Genomic DNA, 15,042 nt, shown 5'->3' on the forward strand with positions numbered 1-15,042 from the left:
AGTTTCTGTCACAAAAAAATTGCTCAGTTCTTAAATACCAGTTAAAAAAAGATTGCTTTATCTCAGAATAGTAACCAGGATTATCAATGAAAAATTGCTCAGTTCTTAAATACCAGTTTAAAAAAAAAAAAAAAAGTAGCTTTTTCTCAGAAGAGTAACCAGGATGGCCGAGAGGTTAAGGTGTTGGACTTAAGATCCAATGGACAAATGTCCTCGTGGGTTCGAACCCCACTCCTGGTAGACAAATGATAATCTAAAAAAAATAAAACAGTAATTTAGCTCAACATTATGAGTTTCTGTCACAAAAAAATTACTCAGTTCTTAAATACAAGTTAAAAAAAAACATGTTGCTATTTGTCAGAACAGTAACCAGGATGGCCGAGAGGTTAAGGCGTTGGACTTAAGATCCAATGGACAAATGTCCTCTTGGGTTCGAACCCCACTCCTGGTAAACCAATGATAATCACAAAAAAAGAAAACAGTAATTTGGCTCAACATTAAGAGTTTCTGTCACAAAAAAATTGCTCAGTTCTTAAATACCAGTTAAAAAAAGATTGCTTTATCTCAGAATAGTAACCAGGATTATCAATGAAAAATTGCTCAGTTCTTAAATACCAGTTTAAAAAAAAAAAAAAAGTAGCTTTTTCTCAGAAGAGTAACCAGGATGGCCGAGAGGTTAAGGTGTTGGACTTAAGATCCAATGGACAAATGTCCTCGTGGGTTCGAACCCCACTCCTGGTAGACCAATGATAATCTAAAAAACAAAACAGTAATTTAGCTCAACATTATGAGTTTCTGGCACAAAAGAAAATGCTCAGTTCTTAAATACCAGTTTAAAAAAAAAAAAAAAAGCTTTTTTTCAGAATAGTAACCAGGATGGCCGAGAGGTTAAGGCGTTGGACTTAAGATCCAATGGACAAATGTCCTCGTGGGTTCGAACCCCACTCCTGGTAGACCAATGATAATCTAAAAAATAAAACAGTAATTTAGCTCAACATTATGAGTTTCTGTCACAAAAGAAAATGCTAATTTCTTAAGTGCCAGTTAAAAAAAAAAAAAAAGTAGCTTTTTTTCAGTATAGTAACCAGGATGGCCGAGAGGTTAAGGCGTTGGACTTAAGATCCAATGGACAAATGTCCTCGTGGGTTCGAACCCCACTCCTGGTAGACCAATGATAATCTAAAAAAAATAAAACAGTAATTTGGCTCAACATTATGAGTTTCTGTCACAAAAGAAAATGCTCATTTCTTAAATACCAGTTTAAAAAAAAAAGTAGTTTTTGGCAGAGCAGTAAACAGGATGGCCGCGAAGTTAAGGCGTTGGACGTAAGATCCAATGGACAAATGTCCTCTTGGGTTCGAACCCCACTCCTGGTAAACCAATGATAATCAAAACAAGAAAACAGTAATTTTGCTCAACATTATGAGTTTCTGTCACAAAAAAATTGCTCAGTTCTTAAATACCAGTTAAAAAAAGATTGCTTTATCTCAGAATAGTAACCAGGATTATCAATGAAAAATTGCTCAGTTCTTAAATACCAGTTTAAAAAGAAAAAAAAAGTAGCTTTTTCTCAGAAGAGTAACCAGGATGGCCGAGAGGTTAAGGTGTTGGACTTAAGATCCAATGGACAAATGTCCTCGTGGGTTCGAACCCCACTCCTGGTAGACAAATGATAATCTAAAAAAAATAAAACAGTAATTTAGCTCAACATTATGAGTTTCTGTCACAAAAAAATTACTCAGTTCTTAAATACAAGTTAAAAAAAAACATGTTGCTATTTGTCAGAACAGTAACCAGGATGGCCGAGAGGTTAAGGTGTTGGACTTAAGATCCAATGGACAAATGTCCTCGTGGGTTCGAACCCCACTCCTGGTAGACCAATGATAATCTAAAAAACAAAACAGTAATTTAGCTCAACATTATGAGTTTCTGTCACAAAAGAAAATGCTCAGTTCTTAAATATCAGTTAAAAAAAAACATGTTGCTATTTGTCAGAACAGTAAACAGGATGGCCGAGAGGTTAAGGCTTTGGACGTAAGATCCAATGGACAAATGTCCTCGTGGGTTCAAACCCCACTCCTGGTTGACAATGAAAAAAAAAAAAAAAAAAGTAATTTGGTTCAACATTATGAATTTCTGTCACAAAAAAAAACTTGCTCAGTTCTTAAATATCAGTTTAAAAAAAAGTAGTTTTTGTCAGAACAGTAAACAGGATCGCCCCGAGGTTAAGGCGTTGGACGTAAGATCCAATGGACAAATGTCCTCTTGGGTGCGAACCCCACTCCTGGTGAACCAATGATAATCAAAAAAAAAAAAGAAAACAGTAATTTGGCTCAACATTATGAGTTTCTGTCACAAAGAAAAAAGGTTGTTTTTTACCAGAACAGTAACCAGGATGGCAGAGAGGTTAAGGCGTTGGACTTAAGATCCAATGGACAAATGTCCTCGTTGGTTCGAACCCCACTCCTGGTAGACCAATGATAATCAAAACAGAAAACATTAATTTGGCTCAACATTATGAGTTTCTGTCACAAAAGAAAATGCTAATTTCTTAAGTGCCAGTTAAAAAAAAAAAATAAAAAAAAAAAGTAGCTTTTTTTCAGAATAGTAACCAGGATGGCCGAGAGGTTAAGGCGTTGGACTTAAGATCCAATGGACAAATGTCCTCGTGGGTTCGAACCCCACTCCTGGTAGACCAATGATAATCTAAAAAAAATGAAACACTAATTTAGCTCAACATTATGAGTTTCTGTCACTAAAAAATTGCTCAGTTCTTAAATACCAGTTAAAAAAAAACATGTTGCTTTTTGTCAAAACAGTAACCAGGATGGGCGAGAGGTTAAGGCGTTGGATTTAAGATCCAATGGACAAATGTCCTCGTGGGTTCGAACCCCACTCCTGGTAGACCAATGATATTTAATAAAATAAAACAGTAATTTGGCTCAACATTATGAGTTTCTGTCACAAAAGAAAATGCTAATTTCTTAAGTGCCAGTTAAAAAAAAAAAAAAAAAAGTAGCTTTTTTTCAGAATAGTAACCAGGATGGCCGAGAGGTTAAGGCGTTGGACTTAAGATCCAATGGACAAATGTCCTCGTGGGTTCGAACCCCACTCCTGGTAGACCAATGACAATGAAAAAAAAAAAAAAAAAGTAATTTGGTTCAACATTAAGAGTTTCTGTCATAAAAAAATTGCTCAGTTCTTAAATACCAGTTTGAAAAAAAAAGTAGTTTTTGTCAGAACAGTAAAAAGGATGGCCGCGAGGTTTAGGCGTTGGACGTAAGATCCAATGGACAAATGTCCTCTTGGGTTCGAACCCCACTCCTGGTAAACCAATGATAATCACAAAAAAAAGAAAACAGTAATTTGGCTCAACATTAAGAGTTTCTGTCACAAAAAAATTGCTCAGTTCTTAAATACCAGTTAAAAAAAGATTGCTTTATCTCAGAATAGTAACCAGGATTATCAATGAAAAATTGCTCAGTTCTTAAATACCAGTTTAAAAAAACAAAAAAAAAAAAAAAAAGTTTTTTGTCAGAACAGTAACCAGGATGGCCGAGAGGTTAAGGCGTTGGACTTAAGATCCAATGGACAAATGTCCTCGTGGGTTCGAACCCCACTCCTGGTAGTCCAATGATATTTAATAAAATAAAACAGTAATTTGGCTCAACATTATGAGTTTCTGTCACAAAAGAAAATGCTCATTTCTTAAAAACCAGTTTAAAAAAAAAAGTAGTTTTTGTCAGAGCAGTAAACAGGATGGCCGCGAAGTTAAGGCGTTGGACGTAAGATCCAATGGACAAATGTCCTCTTGGGTTCGAACCCCACTCCTGGTAAACCAATGATAATCAAAACAAGAAAACAGTAATTTTGCTCAACATTATGAGTTTCTGTCACAAAAAAATTGCTCAGTTCTTAAATACCAGTTAAAAAAAGATTGCTTTATCTCAGAATAGTAACCAGGATTATCAATGAAAAATTGCTCAGTTCTTAAATACCAGTTTAAAAAAAAAAAAAAAAAGTAGCTTTTTCTCAGAAGAGTAACCAGGATGGCCGAGAGGTTAAGGTGTTGGACTTAAGATCCAATGGACAAATGTCCTCGTGGGTTCGAACCCCACTCCTGGTAGACAAATGATAATCTAAAAAAAATAAAACAGTAATTTAGCTCAACATTATGAGTTTCTGTCACAAAAAAATTACTCAGTTCTTAAATACAAGTTAAAAAAAAAACATGTTGCTATTTGTCAGAACAGTAACCAGGATGGCCGAGAGGTTAAGGTGTTGGACTTAAGATCCAATGGACAAAAGTCCTCGTGGGTTCGAACCCCACTCCTGGTAGACCAATGATATTTAATAAAATAAAACAGTAATTTGGCTCAACATTATGAGTTTCTGTCACAAAAGAAAATGCTCAGTTCTTAAATATCAGTTAAAAAAAAAGTAGTTTTTGTCAGAACAGTAAACAGGATGGCCGCGAGGTTAAGGCTTTGGACGTAAGATCCAATGGACAAATGTCCTCGTGGGTTCAAACCCCACTCCTGGTTGACAATGAGAAAAAAAAAAAAAAAAGTAATTTGGTTCAACATTATGAGTTTCTGTCACAAAAAAAAACTTGCTCAGTTCTTAAATATCAGTTTAAAAAAAAGTAGTTTTTGTCAGAACAGTAAACAGGATCGCCCCGAGGTTAAGGCGTTGGACGTAAGATCCAATGGACAAAAGTCCTCGTGGGTTCAAACCCCACTCCTGGTAGACCAAAGATATTAAATAAAATAAAACAGTAATTTGGCTCAACATTATGAGTTTCTGTCACAAAGAAAATGCTCAGTTCTTAAATATCAGTTAAAAAAAAAGTAGTTTTCGTCAGAACAGTAAACAGGATGGCCGCGAGGTTAAGGCTTTGGACGTAAGATCCAATGGACAAATGTCCTCGTGGGTTTGAACCCCACTCCTGGTAGACCAATGATATTTAATAAAATAAAACAGTAATTTGGCTCAACATTATGAGTTTCTGTCACAAAAGAAAATGCTAATTTCTTAAGTGCCAGTTAAAAAAAAAAAAAAAAAAAGTAGCTTTTTTTCAGAATAGTAACCAGGATGGCCGAGAGGTTAAGGCGTTGGACTTAAGATCCAATGGACAAATGTCCTCGTGGGTTCGAACCCCACTCCTGGTAGACCAATGACAATGAAAAAAAAAAAAAAAAAAGTAATTTGGTTCAACATTAAGAGTTTCTGTCATAAAAAAATTGCTCAGTTCTTAAATACCAGTTTGAAAAAAAAAGTAGTTTTTGTCAGAACAGTAAAAAGGATGGCCGCGAGGTTTAGGCGTTGGACGTAAGATCCAATGGACAAATGTCCTCTTGGGTTCGAACCCCACTCCTGGTAAACCAATGATAATCACAAAAAAAGAAAACAGTAATTTGGCTCAACATTAAGAGTTTCTGTCACAAAAAAATTGCTCAGTTCTTAAATACCAGTTAAAAAAAGATTGCTTTATCTCAGAATAGTAACCAGGATTATCAATGAAAAATTGCTCAGTTCTTAAATACCAGTTTAAAAAAAAAAAAAAAAAAAAAAAAAGTTTTTTGTCAGAAGAGTAACCAGGATGGCCGAGAGGTTAAGGTGTTGGACTTAAGATCCAATGGACAAATGTCCTCGTGGGTTCGAACCCCACTCCTGGTAGTCCAATGATATTTAATAAAATAAAACAGTAATTTGGCTCAACATTATGAGTTTCTGTCACAAAAGAAAATGCTCATTTCTTAAATACCAGTTTAAAAAAAAAGTAGTTTTTGTCAGAGCAGTAAACAGGATGGCCGCGAATTTAAGGCGTTGGACGTAAGATCCAATGGACAAATGTCCTCTTGGATTCGAACCCCACTCCTGGTAAACCAATGATAATCAAAACAAGAAAACAGTAATTTTGCTCAACATTATGAGTTTCTGTCACAAAAAAATTGCTCAGTTCTTAAATACCAGTTAAAAAAAGATTGCTTTATCTCAGAATAGTAACCAGGATTATCAATGAAAAATTGCTCAGTTCTTAAATACCAGTTTAAAAAGAAAAAAAAAGTAGCTTTTTCTCAGAAGAGTAACCAGGATGGCCGAGAGGTTAAGGTGTTGGACTTAAGATCCAATGGACAAATGTCCTCGTGGGTTCGAACCCCACTCCTGGTAGACAAATGATAATCTAAAAAAAATAAAACAGTAATTTAGCTCAACATTATGAGTTTCTGTCACAAAAAATTACTCAGTTCTTAAATACAAGTTAAAAAAAAACATGTTGCTATTTGTCAGAACAGTAACCAGGATGGCCGAGAGGTTAAGGTGTTGGACTTAAGATCCAATGGACAAATGTCCTCGTGGGTTCGAACCCCACTCCTGGTAGACCAATGATAATCTAAAAAACAAAACAGTAATTTAGCTCAACATTATGAGTTTCTGTCACAAAAGAAAATGCTCAGTTCTTAAATATCAGTTAAAAAAAAACATGTTGCTGTTTGTCAGAACAGTAAACAGGATGGCCGAGAGGTTAAGGCTTTGGACGTAAGATCCAATGGACAAATGTCCTCGTGGGTTCAAACCCCACTCCTGGTTGACAATGAAAAAAAAAAAAAAAAAAAGTAATTTGGTTCAACATTATGAATTTCTGTCACAAAAAAAAACTTGCTCAGTTCTTAAATATCAGTTTAAAAAAAAGTAGTTTTTGTCAGAACAGTAAACAGGATCGCCCCGAGGTTAAGGCGTTGGACGTAAGATCCAATGGACAAATGTCCTCTTGGGTGCGAACCCCACTCCTGGTGAACCAATGATAATCAAAAAAAAAAAAAGAAAACAGTAATTTGGCTCAACATTATGAGTTTCTGTCACAAAGAAAAAAGGTTGTTTTTTACCAGAACAGTAACCAGGATGGCAGAGAGGTTAAGGCGTTGGACTTAAGATCCAATGGACAAATGTCCTCGTTGGTTCGAACCCCACTCCTGGTAGACCAATGATAATCAAAACAGAAAACATTAATTTGGCTCAACATTATGAGTTTCTGTCACAAAAGAAAATGCTAATTTCTTAAGTGCCAGTTAAAAAAAAAAAATAAAAAAAAAAAGTAGCTTTTTTTTCAGAATAGTAACCAGGATGGCCGAGAGGTTAAGGCGTTGGACTTAAGATCCAATGGACCAAATGTCCTCGTGGGTTCGAACCCCACTCCTGGTAGACCAATGATAATCTAAAAAAAATGAAACACTAATTTAGCTCAACATTATGAGTTTCTGTCACTAAAAAATTGCTCAGTTCTTAAATACCAGTTAAAAAAAAACATGTTGCTTTTTGTCAAAACAGTAACCAGGATGGGCGAGAGGTTAAGGCGTTGGATTTAAGATCCAATGGACAAATGTCCTCGTGGGTTCGAACCCCACTCCTGGTAGACCAATGATATTTAATAAAATAAAACAGTAATTTGGCTCAACATTATGAGTTTCTGTCACAAAGAAAATGCTAATTTCTTAAGTGCCAGTTAAAAAAAAAAAAAAAAAAGTAGCTTTTTTTCAGAATAGTAACCAGGATGGCCGAGAGGTTAAGGCGTTGGACTTAAGATCCAATGGACAAATGTCCTCGTGGGTTCGAACCCCACTCCTGGTAGACCAATGACAATGAAAAAAAAAAAAAAAAAGTAATTTGGTTCAACATTAAGAGTTTCTGTCATAAAAAAATTGCTCAGTTCTTAAATACCAGTTTGAAAAAAAAAGTAGTTTTTGTTCAGAACAGTAAAAAGGATGGCCGCGAGGTTTAGGCGTTGGACGTAAGATCCAATGGACAAATGTCCTCTTGGGTTCAAACCCCACTCCTGGTAAACCAATGATAATCACAAAAAAAGAAAACAGTAATTTGGCTCAACATTAAGAGTTTCTGTCACAAAAAAATTGCTCAGTTCTTAAATACCAGTTAAAAAAAGATTGCTTTATCTCAGAATAGTAACCAGGATTATCAATGAAAAATTGCTCAGTTCTTAAATACCAGTTTAAAAAAAAAAAAAAAAAAAAAAAAGTTTTTTGTCAGAACAGTAACCAGGAATGGCCGAGAGGTTAAGGCGTTGGACTTAAGATCCAATGGACAAATGTCCTCGTGGGTTCGAACCCCACTCCTGGTAGTCCAATGATATTTAATAAAATAAAACAGTAATTTGGCTCAACATTATGAGTTTCTGTCACAAAAGAAAATGCTCATTTCTTAAAAACCAGTTTAAAAAAAAAAGTAGTTTTTGTCAGAGCAGTAAACAGGATGGCCGCGAAGTTAAGGCGTTGGACGTAAGATCCAATGGACAAATGTCCTCTTGGGTTCGAACCCCACTCCTGGTAAACCAATGATAATCAAAACAAGAAAACAGTAATTTTGCTCAACATTATGAGTTTCTGTCACAAAAAAATTGCTCAGTTCTTAAATACCAGTTAAAAAAAGATTGCTTTATCTCAGAATAGTAACCAGGATTATCAATGAAAAATTGCTCAGTTCTTAAATACCAGTTTAAAAAAAAAAAAAAAAAGTAGCTTTTTTCTCAGAAGAGTAACCAGGATGGCCGAGAGGTTAAGGTGTTGGACTTAAGATCCAATGGACAAATGTCCTCGTGGGTTCGAACCCCACTCCTGGTAGACAAATGATAATCTAAAAAAAATAAAACAGTAATTTAGCTCAACATTATGAGTTTCTGTCACAAAAAAATTACTCAGTTCTTAAATACAAGTTAAAAAAAAACATGTTGCTATTTGTCAGAACAGTAACCAGGATGGCCGAGAGGTTAAGGTGTTGGACTTAAGATCCAATGGACAAAAGTCCTCGTGGGTTCGAACCCCACTCCTGGTAGACCAATGATATTTAATAAAATAAAACAGTAATTTGGCTCAACATTATGAGTTTCTGTCACAAAAGAAAATGCTCAGTTCTTAAATATCAGTTAAAAAAAAAGTAGTTTTTGTCAGAACAGTAAACAGGATGGCCGCGAGGTTAAGGCTTTGGACGTAAGATCCAATGGACAAATGTCCTCGTGGGTTCAAACCCCACTCCTGGTTGACAATGAGAAAAAAAAAAAAAAAAGTAATTTGGTTCAACATTATGAGTTTCTGTCACAAAAAAAAACTTGCTCAGTTCTTAAATATCAGTTTAAAAAAAAGTAGTTTTTGTCAGAACAGTAAACAGGATCGCCCCGAGGTTAAGGCGTTGGACGTAAGATCCAATGGACAAATGTCCTCTTGGGTGCGAACCCCACTCCTGGTGAACCAATGATAATCAAAAAAAAAAAAAGAAACAGTAATTTGCCTCAACATTATGAGTTTCTGTCACAAAGAAAAAAGGTTGTTTTTTACCAGAACAGTAACCAGGATGGCAGAGAGGTTAAGGCGTTGGACTTAAGATCCAATGGACAAATGCCCTCGTTGGTTCGAACCCCACTCCTGGTAGACCAATGATAATCAAAACAGAAAACATTAATTTGGCTCAACATTATGAGTTTCTGTCACAAAAGAAAATGCTAATTTCTTAAGTGCCAGTTAAAAAAAAAAAAAAAAAAAAAAAAGTAGCTTTTTTTCAGAATAGTAACCAGGATGGCCGAGAGGTTAAGGCGTTGGACTTAAGATCCAATGGACAAATGTCCTCGTGGGTTCGAACCCCACTCCTGGTAGACCAATGATAATCTAAAAAAAATGAAACCCTAATTTAGCTCAACATTATGAGTTTCTGTCACTAAAAAATTGCTCAGTTCTTAAATACAAGTTAAAAAAAAACATGTTGCTATTTGTCAGAACAGTAACCAGGATGGCCGAGAGGTTAAGGCGTTGGATTTAAGATCCAATGGACAAATGTCCTCTTGGGTTCGAACCCCACTCCTGGTAAACCAATGATAATCACAAAAAAAGAAAACAGTAATTTGGCTCAACATTAAGAGTTTCTGTCACAAAAAAATTGCTCAGTTCTTAAATACCAGTTAAAAATAGATTGCTTTATCTCAGAATAGTAACCAGGATTATCAATGAAAAATTGCTCATTTCTTAAATACCAGTTTAAAAAAAAAAAAAAAAAAAAAAAAAGTTTTTTGTCAGAACAGTAACCAGGATGGCCGAGAGGTTAAGGCGTTGGACTTAAGATCCAATGGACAAATGTCCTCGTGGGTTCGAACCCCACTCCTGGTAGTCCAATGATATTTAATAAAATAAAACAGTAATTTGGCTCAACATTATGAGTTTCTGTCACAAAAGAAAATGCTCATTTCTTAAATACCAGTTTAAAAAAAAAAAGTAGTTTTTGTCAGAGCAGTAAACAGGATGGCCGCGAAGTTAAGGCGTTGGACGTAAGATCCAATGGACAAATGTCTTCTTGGGTTCGAACCCCACTCCTGGTAAACCAATGATAATCAAAACAAGAAAACAGTAATTTTGCTCAACATTATGAGTTTCTGTCACAAAAAAATTGCTCAGTTCTTAAATACCAGTTAAAAAAAGATTGCTTTATCTCAGAATAGTAACCAGGATTATCAATGAAAAATTGCTCAGTTCTTAAATACCAGTTTAAAAAAAAAAAAAAAAGTAGCTTTTTCTCAGAAGAGTAACCAGGATGGCCGAGAGGTTAAGGTGTTGGACTTAAGATCCAATGGACAAATGTCCTCGTGGGTTCAAACCCCACTCCTGGTAGACAAATGATAATCTAAAAAAATAAAACAGTAATTTAGCTCAACATTATGAGTTTCTGTCACAAAAAAATTACTCAGTTCTTAAATACAAGTTAAAAAAAAACATGTTGCTATTTGTCAGCACAGTAACCAGGATGGCCGAGAGGTTAAGGTGTTGGACTTAAGATCCAATGGACAAAAGTCCTCGTGGGTTCAAACCCCACTCCTGGTAGACCAAAGATATTAAATAAAATAAAACAGTAATTTGGCTCAACATTATGAGTTTCTGTCACAAAAGAAAATGCTCAGTTCTTAAATATCAGTTAAAAAAAAAGTAGTTTTCGTCAGAACAGTAAACAGGATGGCCGCGAGGTTAAGGCTTTGGACGTAAGATCCAATGGACAAATGTCCTCGTGGGTTTGAAACCCCACTCCTGGTAGACCAATGATATTTAATAAATAAAACAGTAATTTGGCTCAACATTATGAGTTTCTGTCACAAAAGAAATGCTAATTTCTTAAGTGCCAGTTAAAAAAAAAAAAAAAAAAAGTAGCTTTTTTTCAGAATAGTAACCAGATGGCCGAGAGGTTAAGGCGTTGGACTAGATTCCAATGGACAAATGTCCTCGTGGGTCGAACCCCACTCCTGTAGATCCAATGACAATGAAAAAAAAAAAAAAAAGTAATTTTGGTCAACATTAAGAGTTTCTGTCATAAAAAAAATTGCTCAGTTCTTAATACCAGTTTGAAAAAAAAAAGTAGTTTTTGTCAGAACAGTAAAAAGGATGGCCGCGAGGTTTAGGCGTTGGACCGTAAGATCCAATGGACAAATGTCCTCTTGGGTTCGAACCCCACTCCTGGTAAACCAATGATAATCACAAAAAAAAGAAAACAGTAATTTGGCTCAACATTAAGAGTTTCTGTCACAAAAAAATTGCTCAGTTCTTAAATACCAGTTAAAAAAGATTGCTTTATCTCAGAATAGTAACCAGGATTATCAATGAAAAATTGCTCAGTTCTTAAATACCAGTTTAAAAAAAAAAAAAAAAAAAAACCCCACTCCTGGTAGAACCAGTGATAATCAAAAAAAAAAAAATAAAACAGTAATTTAGCTCAACATTATGAGTTTCTGTCACAAAAAATTGCTCAGTTCTTAAATACCAGTAAAAAAAAAAAAAAAAAGCTTTTGTTCAGAACAGTAACCAGGATGCCGAGAGGTTAAGGCGTTGGACTTAAGATCCAATGGCAAAATGTTCTCGTGGGTTCGAACCCCACTCCTGGTAGACCAATGATAATTTAAAAAATAAAAATAAAACAGTAATTTGGCTCAACATTATGAGTTTCTGTCACAAAAAAATAAAACAGTAATTTGGCCTCAACATTATGAGTTTCGGTCGCAAAATAAAATGTTCATTTCTTAAATATCTGTCGGATGGCCGAGAGGTTAAGGCGTTGAACTTAAGATCCAATGGACAAATGTCCTCGTGGGTTCGAAACCCCCACTCCTGGTAGACCAATGATAATTTAAAAATAAAATAAAACAGTAATTTGGCTCAACATTATGAGTTTCTGTCACAAAAGAAAATGCTCATTTCTTAAAATACCAGTTTGAAAAAAAAAGTAGTTTTTGTCAGAAACAGTAAAAAGGATGCCGCGAGGTTTAGGCGTTGGACGTAAGATCCAATGGACAAATGTCCTCGTGGGTTCGATCCCCACTCCTGGTAGACCAATGATATTTAATAAAATAATTAAATAAATAAAACAGTATTTGGCTCAACATTATGAGTTTCTGTCACAAAAGAATTGCTCAGTTCTTAAATACCAATTTAAAAAAAAAGGTTGCTTTATGACAGAACAGTAACCAGGATGGCCGAGAGGTTAAGGCGTTGGACTTAAGATCCAATGGACAAATGTCCTCGTGGGTTCGAACCCCACTCCTGGTAGTCCAAGATATTTAATAAAATAAAACAGTAATTTGGCTCAACATTATGAGTTCTGTCACAAAAGAAAATGCTCATTTCTTAAATACCAGTTTAAAAAAAAAAGTAGTTTTTGTCAGAGCAGTAAAACAGGATGGCCCGCGAATTTAAGGCGTTGGACGTAAGATCCAATGGACAAATGTCCTCTATGGGTTCGAACCCCACTCCTGGTAAACCAATGATAATCAAAACAAGAAAACAGTAATTTTGCTCAACATTATGAGTTTCTGTCACAAAAAAATTGCTCAGTTCTTAAATACCAGTTAAAAAAAGATTGCTTTATCTCAGAATAGTAACCAGGATTATCAATGAAAAATTGCTCAGTTCTTAAATACCAGTTTAAAAAAAAAAAAAAAAAAAAAAAAAGTTTTTTGTCAGAACAGTAACCAGGATGGCCGAGAGGTTAAGGCGTTGGACTTAAGATCCAATGGACAAATGTCCTCGTGGGTTCGAACCCCACTCCTGGTAGTCCAATGATATTTAATAAAATAAAACAGTAATTTGGCTCAACATTATGAGTTTCTGTCACAAAAGAAAATGCTCATTCTTAAATACCAGTTAAAAAAAAAAGTAGTTTTTGTCAGAGCAGTAAACAGGATGGCCGCGAAGTTAAGGCGTTGGACGTAAGATCCAATGGACAAATGTCCTCTTGGGTTCGAACCCCACTCCTGGTAAACCAATGATAATCAAAACAAGAAAACAGTAATTTTGCTCAACATTATGAGTTTCTGTCACAAAAAAATTGCTCAGTTCTTAAATACCAGTTAAAAAAAGATTGCTTTATCTCAGAATAGTAACCAGGATTATCAATGAAAAATTGCTCAGTTCTTAAATACCAGTTTAAAAAAAAAAAAAAAGTAGCTTTTTCTCAGAAGAGTAACCAGATGGCCGAGAGGTTAAGGTGTTGGACTTAAGATCCAATGGACAAATGTCCTCGTGGGTTCGAACCCCACTCCTGGTAGACCAATGATAATCTAAAAAACAAAACAGTAATTTACCTCAACATTATGAGTTTCTGTCACAAAAGAAAATGCTCAGTTCTTAAATACCAGTTTAAAAAAAAAAAAAAAGCTTTTTTCAGAATAGTAACCAGGATGGCCGAGAGGTTAAGGCGTTGGACTTAAGATCCAATGGACAAATGTCCTCGTGGGTTCGAACCCCACTCCTGGTAGACCAATGATAATCTAAAAAATAAAACAGTAATTTAGCTCAACATTATGAGTTTCTGTCACAAAAGAAAATGCTCAGTTCTTAAAAACCCAGTTTAAAAAAAAAGTAGTTTTGTCAGAACAGTAAACAGGATGCCGCGAGGTTAAGGCGTTGGACATAAAATCCAATGGACAAATGTCCTCTTGGGTTCGAACCCCACTCCTGGTAAACCAATGATAATCAAAAAAAAAAAAAGAAAACATTAATTTGGCCTCAACATTATGAGTTTCTGTCACAAAGAAAAAAAGTAGCTTTTTTTCAGAATAGTAACCTGGATGGCTGAGAGGTTAAGGTGTTGGACTTAAGATCCAATAGACAAATGTCCTCGTGGGTTCAAACCCCACTCCTGGTAGACCAATGATAATCTAAAAAAAATAAAACACTAATTTAGCTCAACTTATTAGTTTCTGTCACTAAAAAATTGCTCAGTTCTTAAATACCAGTTAAAAAAAAACATGTTGCTTTTGGTCAGAACAGTAACCAGGATGGCCGAGAGGTTAAGGCGTTGGACTTAAGATCCAATGGACAAATGTCTCGTGGGTTCGAACCCCCACTCCTGGTAGACCAATGAGATTTAATAAAATAAAACAGTAATTTGGCTCAACATTATGAGTTTCTGTCACAAAAGAAATGCTAATTTCTTAAGTGCCAGTTAAAAAAAAAAAAAAAAGTAGCTTTTTTTCAGAATAGTAACCAGGATGGCCGAGAGGTTAAGGGCGTTGGACTTAAGATCCAATGGACAAATGTCCTCGTGGGTTCGAACCCCACTCCTGGTAGACCAAATGACAATGAAAAAAAAAAAAAAAAGTAATTTGGTTCAACATTAAGAGTTTCTGTCACAAAAAAATTGCTCAGTTCTTAAATACCAGTTTGAAAAAAAAAGTAGTTTTTGTCAGAACAGTAAAAAGGATGGCCGCGAGGTTTAGGCGTTGGACGTAAGATCCAATGGACAAATGTCCTCTTGGGTTCGAACCCCACTCCTGGTAAACCAATGATAATCACAAAAAAAAGAAAACAGTAATTTGGCTCAACATTAAGAGTTCTGTCACAAAAAAATTGCTCAGTTCTTAAATACCAGTTAAAAAAAGATTGCTTTATCTCAGAATAGTAACCAGGATTATCAATGAAAAATTGCTCAGTTCTTAAATACCAAGTTTTAAAAAAAAAAAAAAAAAAAAAACCCCACTCCTGGTAGACCAATGATAAT

At 35.2% G+C, this 15,042-nt stretch overlaps 39 non-coding genes across 39 annotated transcripts; all 39 read left to right on the forward strand.

The window, feature by feature from the left end:
- Positions 1-157: 157 nt before the first annotated feature.
- Positions 158-240, forward strand: trnal-uaa (transfer RNA leucine (anticodon UAA)). Its single transcript has one exon. It is a non-coding gene; the product is annotated as a tRNA-Leu (tRNA).
- Positions 241-368: 128 nt separating this feature from the next.
- Positions 369-451, forward strand: trnal-uaa (transfer RNA leucine (anticodon UAA)). Its single transcript has one exon. It is a non-coding gene; the product is annotated as a tRNA-Leu (tRNA).
- Positions 452-658: 207 nt separating this feature from the next.
- Positions 659-741, forward strand: trnal-uaa (transfer RNA leucine (anticodon UAA)). The gene has a single exon. It is a non-coding gene; the product is annotated as a tRNA-Leu (tRNA).
- A 129-nt stretch (positions 742-870) lies between these two features.
- trnal-uaa (transfer RNA leucine (anticodon UAA)) lies at positions 871-953 on the forward strand. Its single transcript has one exon. It is a non-coding gene; the product is annotated as a tRNA-Leu (tRNA).
- Positions 954-1,083: 130 nt separating this feature from the next.
- Positions 1,084-1,166, forward strand: trnal-uaa (transfer RNA leucine (anticodon UAA)). The gene has a single exon. It is a non-coding gene; the product is annotated as a tRNA-Leu (tRNA).
- Positions 1,167-1,581: 415 nt separating this feature from the next.
- On the forward strand, positions 1,582-1,664 carry trnal-uaa (transfer RNA leucine (anticodon UAA)). Its single transcript has one exon. It is a non-coding gene; the product is annotated as a tRNA-Leu (tRNA).
- Positions 1,665-1,792: 128 nt separating this feature from the next.
- trnal-uaa (transfer RNA leucine (anticodon UAA)) lies at positions 1,793-1,875 on the forward strand. Its single transcript has one exon. It is a non-coding gene; the product is annotated as a tRNA-Leu (tRNA).
- A 514-nt stretch (positions 1,876-2,389) lies between these two features.
- Positions 2,390-2,472, forward strand: trnal-uaa (transfer RNA leucine (anticodon UAA)). Its single transcript has one exon. It is a non-coding gene; the product is annotated as a tRNA-Leu (tRNA).
- A 138-nt stretch (positions 2,473-2,610) lies between these two features.
- trnal-uaa (transfer RNA leucine (anticodon UAA)) lies at positions 2,611-2,693 on the forward strand. The gene has a single exon. It is a non-coding gene; the product is annotated as a tRNA-Leu (tRNA).
- A 128-nt stretch (positions 2,694-2,821) lies between these two features.
- Positions 2,822-2,904, forward strand: trnal-uaa (transfer RNA leucine (anticodon UAA)). Its single transcript has one exon. It is a non-coding gene; the product is annotated as a tRNA-Leu (tRNA).
- A 133-nt stretch (positions 2,905-3,037) lies between these two features.
- Positions 3,038-3,120, forward strand: trnal-uaa (transfer RNA leucine (anticodon UAA)). Its single transcript has one exon. It is a non-coding gene; the product is annotated as a tRNA-Leu (tRNA).
- Positions 3,121-3,545: 425 nt separating this feature from the next.
- On the forward strand, positions 3,546-3,628 carry trnal-uaa (transfer RNA leucine (anticodon UAA)). The gene has a single exon. It is a non-coding gene; the product is annotated as a tRNA-Leu (tRNA).
- Positions 3,629-4,043: 415 nt separating this feature from the next.
- Positions 4,044-4,126, forward strand: trnal-uaa (transfer RNA leucine (anticodon UAA)). The gene has a single exon. It is a non-coding gene; the product is annotated as a tRNA-Leu (tRNA).
- A 129-nt stretch (positions 4,127-4,255) lies between these two features.
- trnal-uaa (transfer RNA leucine (anticodon UAA)) lies at positions 4,256-4,338 on the forward strand. Its single transcript has one exon. It is a non-coding gene; the product is annotated as a tRNA-Leu (tRNA).
- Positions 4,339-5,088: 750 nt separating this feature from the next.
- trnal-uaa (transfer RNA leucine (anticodon UAA)) lies at positions 5,089-5,171 on the forward strand. Its single transcript has one exon. It is a non-coding gene; the product is annotated as a tRNA-Leu (tRNA).
- A 425-nt stretch (positions 5,172-5,596) lies between these two features.
- On the forward strand, positions 5,597-5,679 carry trnal-uaa (transfer RNA leucine (anticodon UAA)). The gene has a single exon. It is a non-coding gene; the product is annotated as a tRNA-Leu (tRNA).
- Positions 5,680-6,091: 412 nt separating this feature from the next.
- trnal-uaa (transfer RNA leucine (anticodon UAA)) lies at positions 6,092-6,174 on the forward strand. Its single transcript has one exon. It is a non-coding gene; the product is annotated as a tRNA-Leu (tRNA).
- Positions 6,175-6,301: 127 nt separating this feature from the next.
- Positions 6,302-6,384, forward strand: trnal-uaa (transfer RNA leucine (anticodon UAA)). The gene has a single exon. It is a non-coding gene; the product is annotated as a tRNA-Leu (tRNA).
- A 516-nt stretch (positions 6,385-6,900) lies between these two features.
- trnal-uaa (transfer RNA leucine (anticodon UAA)) lies at positions 6,901-6,983 on the forward strand. Its single transcript has one exon. It is a non-coding gene; the product is annotated as a tRNA-Leu (tRNA).
- Positions 6,984-7,122: 139 nt separating this feature from the next.
- Positions 7,123-7,206, forward strand: trnal-uaa (transfer RNA leucine (anticodon UAA)). Its single transcript has one exon. It is a non-coding gene; the product is annotated as a tRNA-Leu (tRNA).
- A 128-nt stretch (positions 7,207-7,334) lies between these two features.
- trnal-uaa (transfer RNA leucine (anticodon UAA)) lies at positions 7,335-7,417 on the forward strand. Its single transcript has one exon. It is a non-coding gene; the product is annotated as a tRNA-Leu (tRNA).
- Positions 7,418-7,549: 132 nt separating this feature from the next.
- trnal-uaa (transfer RNA leucine (anticodon UAA)) lies at positions 7,550-7,632 on the forward strand. Its single transcript has one exon. It is a non-coding gene; the product is annotated as a tRNA-Leu (tRNA).
- A 424-nt stretch (positions 7,633-8,056) lies between these two features.
- On the forward strand, positions 8,057-8,140 carry trnal-uaa (transfer RNA leucine (anticodon UAA)). The gene has a single exon. It is a non-coding gene; the product is annotated as a tRNA-Leu (tRNA).
- Positions 8,141-8,556: 416 nt separating this feature from the next.
- Positions 8,557-8,639, forward strand: trnal-uaa (transfer RNA leucine (anticodon UAA)). The gene has a single exon. It is a non-coding gene; the product is annotated as a tRNA-Leu (tRNA).
- Positions 8,640-8,767: 128 nt separating this feature from the next.
- On the forward strand, positions 8,768-8,850 carry trnal-uaa (transfer RNA leucine (anticodon UAA)). The gene has a single exon. It is a non-coding gene; the product is annotated as a tRNA-Leu (tRNA).
- Positions 8,851-9,360: 510 nt separating this feature from the next.
- Positions 9,361-9,443, forward strand: trnal-uaa (transfer RNA leucine (anticodon UAA)). The gene has a single exon. It is a non-coding gene; the product is annotated as a tRNA-Leu (tRNA).
- A 138-nt stretch (positions 9,444-9,581) lies between these two features.
- Positions 9,582-9,664, forward strand: trnal-uaa (transfer RNA leucine (anticodon UAA)). The gene has a single exon. It is a non-coding gene; the product is annotated as a tRNA-Leu (tRNA).
- Positions 9,665-9,792: 128 nt separating this feature from the next.
- On the forward strand, positions 9,793-9,875 carry trnal-uaa (transfer RNA leucine (anticodon UAA)). The gene has a single exon. It is a non-coding gene; the product is annotated as a tRNA-Leu (tRNA).
- Positions 9,876-10,089: 214 nt separating this feature from the next.
- Positions 10,090-10,172, forward strand: trnal-uaa (transfer RNA leucine (anticodon UAA)). The gene has a single exon. It is a non-coding gene; the product is annotated as a tRNA-Leu (tRNA).
- A 415-nt stretch (positions 10,173-10,587) lies between these two features.
- trnal-uaa (transfer RNA leucine (anticodon UAA)) lies at positions 10,588-10,670 on the forward strand. Its single transcript has one exon. It is a non-coding gene; the product is annotated as a tRNA-Leu (tRNA).
- A 127-nt stretch (positions 10,671-10,797) lies between these two features.
- Positions 10,798-10,880, forward strand: trnal-uaa (transfer RNA leucine (anticodon UAA)). The gene has a single exon. It is a non-coding gene; the product is annotated as a tRNA-Leu (tRNA).
- Positions 10,881-11,848: 968 nt separating this feature from the next.
- On the forward strand, positions 11,849-11,930 carry trnal-uaa (transfer RNA leucine (anticodon UAA)). The gene has a single exon. It is a non-coding gene; the product is annotated as a tRNA-Leu (tRNA).
- A 577-nt stretch (positions 11,931-12,507) lies between these two features.
- trnal-uaa (transfer RNA leucine (anticodon UAA)) lies at positions 12,508-12,590 on the forward strand. Its single transcript has one exon. It is a non-coding gene; the product is annotated as a tRNA-Leu (tRNA).
- Positions 12,591-13,011: 421 nt separating this feature from the next.
- Positions 13,012-13,094, forward strand: trnal-uaa (transfer RNA leucine (anticodon UAA)). The gene has a single exon. It is a non-coding gene; the product is annotated as a tRNA-Leu (tRNA).
- Positions 13,095-13,505: 411 nt separating this feature from the next.
- trnal-uaa (transfer RNA leucine (anticodon UAA)) lies at positions 13,506-13,587 on the forward strand. The gene has a single exon. It is a non-coding gene; the product is annotated as a tRNA-Leu (tRNA).
- A 127-nt stretch (positions 13,588-13,714) lies between these two features.
- On the forward strand, positions 13,715-13,797 carry trnal-uaa (transfer RNA leucine (anticodon UAA)). The gene has a single exon. It is a non-coding gene; the product is annotated as a tRNA-Leu (tRNA).
- A 307-nt stretch (positions 13,798-14,104) lies between these two features.
- trnal-uaa (transfer RNA leucine (anticodon UAA)) lies at positions 14,105-14,187 on the forward strand. The gene has a single exon. It is a non-coding gene; the product is annotated as a tRNA-Leu (tRNA).
- Positions 14,188-14,314: 127 nt separating this feature from the next.
- On the forward strand, positions 14,315-14,397 carry trnal-uaa (transfer RNA leucine (anticodon UAA)). The gene has a single exon. It is a non-coding gene; the product is annotated as a tRNA-Leu (tRNA).
- Positions 14,398-14,527: 130 nt separating this feature from the next.
- On the forward strand, positions 14,528-14,611 carry trnal-uaa (transfer RNA leucine (anticodon UAA)). The gene has a single exon. It is a non-coding gene; the product is annotated as a tRNA-Leu (tRNA).
- Positions 14,612-15,042: the final 431 nt, after the last annotated feature.

Source organism: Carassius auratus, chromosome 42 (genome assembly GCF_003368295.1).
Source record: "Carassius auratus strain Wakin chromosome 42, ASM336829v1, whole genome shotgun sequence".
Classification (NCBI taxonomy): Eukaryota; Metazoa; Chordata; class Actinopteri; order Cypriniformes; family Cyprinidae; genus Carassius; species Carassius auratus.